Source organism: Microcaecilia unicolor, chromosome 1 (assembly GCF_901765095.1).
Source record: "Microcaecilia unicolor chromosome 1, aMicUni1.1, whole genome shotgun sequence".
NCBI lineage: Eukaryota > Metazoa > Chordata > Amphibia > Gymnophiona > Siphonopidae > Microcaecilia > Microcaecilia unicolor.
In genome coordinates, this window is record NC_044031.1 from 654,605,255 (window position 1) to 654,611,070 (window position 5,816).

The 5,816-nt window shown below is 45.2% G+C and overlaps 1 long non-coding RNA gene across 1 annotated transcript; it reads right to left on the reverse strand.

Annotated features, from left to right (window-relative positions):
* Window positions 1–1,526: 1,526 nt before the first annotated feature.
* LOC115460580 lies at window positions 1,527–5,431 on the reverse strand. Its single transcript, XR_003940518.1, has 3 exons — window positions 5,387–5,431; window positions 1,999–2,102; window positions 1,527–1,760 (listed from the first exon to the last, which is right to left on the reverse strand). It is a non-coding gene; the product is annotated as an uncharacterized LOC115460580 (long non-coding RNA).
* Between the last annotated feature and the right edge of the window lie 385 nt (window positions 5,432–5,816).

Genomic DNA, 5,816 nt, shown 5'->3' on the forward strand with positions numbered 1-5,816 from the left:
AGTTAGCAAGCAGGGTTTAAAAAGGTTTGGATAATTTCCTAAAAGGAAAGTCCATAAGCCATTATTAAGATGGACTTGGGAAAACCCACTGCTTATTTCTAGGATAAGAAGCATAAAATGTATTGTACTGTTTTGGGATCTTGCCAGGTAATTGTGACCTGGATTGGACACTGTTGAAAATAGGACACTGGGTTTGATGGACCTTCAGTCTGCCCCAGTATGGCAATGCCCCAGTATGACAACGCTTATGTTCTTATGACCAAAGAATGAGAAAGTTAGAGCTATTAATATTTTTATAAGAAGGCTTGATATCTGAGGTGCTTTTTCTCCTCTTTTGTTTTGTGAACTTTATGGCAGTGGTGTGCAAAACTAACCCATTTGGAGACATAAACTTGGAGAAAAGTTCATGGGTATGGGCTGGATACATCACAGGGAATTTTGATGGTTCTGCATGGGTTTGGACTATCAAAGCCTCCCCAGCAGAGATTTATGTACCGTATTTTTCGGACTATAAGACGCACCTAGGTTTTAGAGGAGGGAAATAGGAAAAAAAAAATTTTCCTCTTTCCCTCCTCTAAAACCTAGGTGCTCCGGTGCGTCTTGTCCGGGTTTTGGACCTCCGTCCCGTACTTACAGGATTCCGTGTTCCCTGGTGGTCTAGTGACGTCGGGGCAGGAAAGAGCCCCCTCTTTCCTGCCCATCGCGCTGCTCTCCGTGCTTCTCAATGCTTTCCGACGGTCTCGGCGAGATTCAAAATGGCCGCCGAGAATCTCGTCGGAAAGCATTGAGAAGCACGGAGAGCAGCGCGATGGGCAGGAAAGAGGGGGCTCTTTCCTGCCCCGACGTCACTAGACCACCAGGGAACATGGAATCCTGTAAGTACGGAACGGAGGTCAAAAAACGCTACCTTCGGACTATAAGACGCACCCCCCATTTTCCTCCCAAATTTTGGGGGAAAAAAGTGCGTCTTATAGTCCGAAAAATACGGTACTTCCCAGCAGAGACTTATGCACCATGTGCTACCCCAAATCTCTTAAAGAAGTTCCAAGTCACAGATATCCTTCACTTATTTATAAAATAATGTCCTTGTTTTAACTGTAGGCAGCACTATATTTGTTCTGTACACACAACACCTTTGAGTTATCTGCCTCCTAGTGGTGTACATAAATATTGCACTAGCAAGTTCCTTCTTTATTACTTAGCAGAGGTTTTGTAATCTTTGCTCTGATTGGGCAAAGAAGCAGTGCATTATGGGAGATTCAGTTCCCAGGAGGAGGGGGAAATGGTCCAGTTGTACAGGAGGGCTAGGGAAGCAGTACTGGGTGGGGGAGGGTGGTGAGGTCAGGTTACTCATTTCTCTCATTTCTCACAACGGTTTTGTGGGATGTAAGCTACTGATAATACTGGAAAGAGACACAAAGGAGAGGGAGACAAGGAGGATGGTCAGAGAGAAAGAGGGGATATGAAAAGGAGAAGAGACTTATTTCATGATATGAAAAGAAGAGCGTGGAGACTTTTCTCCTGTAGAGACATACAGACACTTCTTTATTCTCAGAAATAACATGTTATTTGTAAAGTCTGAAATTTAGAGTTGTTGAAAAGAGCTGGCTATAACTGAGATGAAGGTTCAAAGCACTTAAAGCTGTAGAAAAATCCCAGGCTGGAGTATGTGCAGGACTGGACTCTTCTCTCATGGCATCAGTCTCAGGCCTGAGGGATTCCTGCACTGCTGCCAAAGGAAGCCTCAATTATTGTTTACCCTGCAAAGACAAAGAAAAGGCCTAATGTGAACCCTGTAGTGATGATTAAGGGTTGCTGGCCTTCAGAAGACAAGGCGGTTAGAAGTCTCTTTTGCTCCTGGCTGAGGAGGGAAGGAATTTCAAAACATTCTCTCCTCTTTCCCCTTTCTGAAAGTGAAGGACAATAGTGCATTCTCAGGCAGAAGAGAAGGCAATAGGGTTTGGAGGGAGTGGGGTTAGCTGGCTGTGAGGGAATTACCTTGCTTGCTCCCAGGAAACAGCTGTACATGATACTTTTAGAGAGCAGGATTAAGAGGGCGAGCTGGGCTGATTTCATGTTGTTCTGGAGCGATCCCTGCTCACCTGAGAGAGAAAGAGAGAAAAAGGGGGATTGATGAGCAGAAGCAGGAGGCTGAGCTGCGCTGCGCTGATTTCATGCTGTTCAGGAGCGATCCCTGCTCACGTGAAAGGAAGAGAAAGAGGGACCCATATGAGCCAAACTGCCAACAACCAAGCAAAACCAATGTGTGACGGCCTGTCATAGAGGCTCATATATTTCACAACTTTCCTTCTAAACCAGAAGGACCAGTGTGTGAGGCCCTGTCTCAGGGATTCATATACCTTACTCCATTCCTTCTAAGTCACCAAACTAGCATATGAGGACTTGTCACAGGGCTCATATACAGTGGAACCCGTTATAATGCAATGTTGGGATCCATAAACATCACCACGTTATTTTATTTATTTTATTTTATTTCCAGTGCTTGAAATACTGCAAATGATCCATGGAGGCAACTAGGTCATTAACAATGTAAAAGCAAACGGGAATAGATACATGAGGGAAAGGGGGACAGACTACATGGAGGGCCAAAAGACTCGGCAAACAGATGGTCTTGAGTAATGTTTGAAATTTGGAGTAGGAGGGTTCTAATGACGGAGGGTGGTAAAGCATTCCAAGTGAGGGTCTTAAAAAACTGAAACTGTGGGGTTGCGTTATATTGGGGTCAATGGAACACGAACACAAATGAAGCAAAAATTGATCTGTTGCAAAAGATTTATTTGCTACAAACCGAGACATTCACACAGCATTGAGCATTATGTCTGAATTTCTGTATACGTACAACATTACTGAAACATACAGTGGCTTAGCTATGGGGGGATTTGGGGGCCTGGGCCCCCCAAATTATATCCAGGGCTCCTGGTTTGGCTGGCAGGGGTCCCCAACTCCTGCCAGATGAAGCCTTTCTCCAGCACTGTTCTCTGCGCATTGCCTGCTCAGCTTCCTTTCACGTCATGTACATGCTCGGTTTTAGTGAAACTGAGCATGTGTGACACTTTGTATGTGGGGTTGCGGTGGGGCGGGGGTTGCGGCAGGAAGGTGGGCCAAACTGTGACCCCCACTTTGGGCTATGGACCCCCCCAAACATTGAGGTCTGGCTACACCCTTGTAATACTGTACGGTACCTTACTAGTACAGGAATTTATCTTCTTAATGCACCATTGGCTTCTTGCAAAATCAAAAATGTTTGTGGTTGTAAGATTTTGATGCTATCTACATCCTGAGTTTCTAGCCATCTCAAACTTTCCTCAAGATGTTCTATAGACTCTGACACTTTTGGTGGAGGAGCAGGAGGATCATCATTATCATCTGGTGTGGCCTTGACTTTTCGATGCACGTTTGCCACAGTTTCTTCATCAATCACATGCTTGTAAGTGGGGCACTCATTATCAATTGAAACCCAGTTCAGGGAGTGGCCTAGTGGTTAGGGTGCTGGACTTTGGTCCTGGGGAACTGAGTTCAATTCCCACTTCAAGCACAGGCAGCTCCTTGTGATTCTGAGCAAATCACTTAACCCTCCACTGCCACATTGAACCTGCCATGAGTGGGAAAGCACAGGGTACAAATGTAACAAAATAAATTATGCACATATCTGAATTTTTTAAATGCCTCTTCAGCTAAATGCATGCCCTCTGGAGAAAAAGCCCCCAAATTTCCTCTTGGTCATCATCACCATCCTTATCAATTGTCGATGAGGGGAATATAAATCCTAACCCTTTTAACTAGCATCACTCAATGCAAGTTCCTGAGGTAGTATCTCAGGCCTTTCCACCGAGGTGGCAAACTTCCTTCAGTTCAGTGATGCCATCACTGCATCAACTGTGGCTGTGTTATCTGCCACCATCCTCTTAATTCACATTGGTAGTTTGTTTTAAACACCAAAATAATGCCCTGGTCCAGGGCTTGGATCTTTGAGGTTGTAAATGGATTCACATTATTATGGGGGTATGTTATAACGGGGTTTCACTGTACCTCACTCCATTCCTTCTAATGCAGCAAAACCAGTGTGTGAGGGTATGCCACAGGGTCATGTACCTCACACCATCCCTTCTAAAACAGCAGAACAACTGTGTGTGCTCAGACTCTCACCATACCTCTTTTCTGCCTTTATCACATTTCCTTTTATTTAAATCTTAGGTCTAGTGTAATTATTTAACCTCATATTTTTGACTTCACATAATTTTGCTGCAATAGAAATGAAAGATGTGCATCATTTTTGATGACTAATATCCCGTTGATAGCACCTGTTATCTAGGGCTGCAAACTCTCTAGCAGTGATTTAATCCTTCTGTCCATGGACCATTGGAATCCAATATGGGGATGAAGGTAGACCAGTCCTGGCATTCACCATAAGGAGAATCACCTCAGTACGATAAGGGTGTAGCCCAGGGATGAGCAATCTCGTTCCTAAGCTGGGGTTTGAGAAGTCTCTTCTCTTAGATTCTGTATTAGTCTTGGAGAGTCAGGGTGTCTTTGTGTTTAGAAGCTGCACTTGTCTCTGGGGTATGAGATGTCCTCTTAGGTACTACTTATCATTTGTGATAGCGCTACTAGATGTACGCAGCGCTGTACACCTGAACATGAAGAGACAGTCCCTGCTTGACAGAGCTTACAATCTAATCTCTGTCTTGGAATGTCAGGGTGTCTCTGGGGTTTAAGATGTTGCTTCTCTTAGGTGCAGTGTCAGTCTTGGAGTGTCAGGTTGCCTTTATGTTTATAGTTGTACTTGTCTCTGGGTTTTCAGATGTCTCTTCTCTTAGGGGCTGTGTCAGGTACTTTGTCCAGTTGGCTTTGCCCTGTGGTTCCTCACTGGTGCTGTTCTTACAGGGTCAGTGGAAGGGTATGGGTGCTCTAGCTGAATCTTGTCTTGTACGCCCGCCTTAATTAACTTTCAGGCCCCTAATCTCTCCCCATCCTCAAGACATCATGCCCTTAAATATTAGGTGCTGTGTGTATGTGCCTCTATCACACATGCACAAATATAAGGGCAACTTCTAAAAGTGATTTCTCCACGTAAATGGGTGTTTGAAAACTGCCCACCCTTCTTGCAGGTGAAAGTACACATTGATGGCTCTTTGAGTTTGTACAGCTGTCAGAATTTATTGTGTTGCTTTAACTGCAGCTGTTCATTGCTGCACCACGGAAACTGGACGTTACTCACCCTCAGTACTGAGCTAGCTCCTTCCAGGGATGGGCAATTTGTATTGTATTAGGCCCTCCCCACATAATCATTTTCAAATGTTGGTGCCTATGCCCTAGGGGACCACCTAGTCTTGCTCTAATGGTTGGGCCGACCCTATGTTCTTACCTTGTATTCTCAGGCTCTTCACTGTTGGCGATGAGGACATGTGTTCACCTCACATGAGTATGTGTTACCCTGGTACCATTCTGCCTGGGAGAGCCGGAGTCTGCTGCTCGCACTGTACAGGTCATTGGGCATCTTCCTTGGTATGTCAGTGGCCACGGCCTCAGGGTTGATCAGTTGGCTGTCTCGCCTCCAGCTCACTTCCACGTACCATGGGTAGAAGTCTTGGATCAGACAGATCAGAGTGGCTTTCTGGTGCTTTTTGATCTCGCTGCAGGAGGGGTAGAAGACATGTACAGTCGGAGCAACCACCTTATCCCGATCTGAGCCCAGGAGAAAATGAAAGAGAAAGAACATTTAAGGATGTAGAAGGTAATATCACATTGCTACAGAAACAGTGCAGTCTCTTCTGGGGTGAGGGCTGTATCTACTG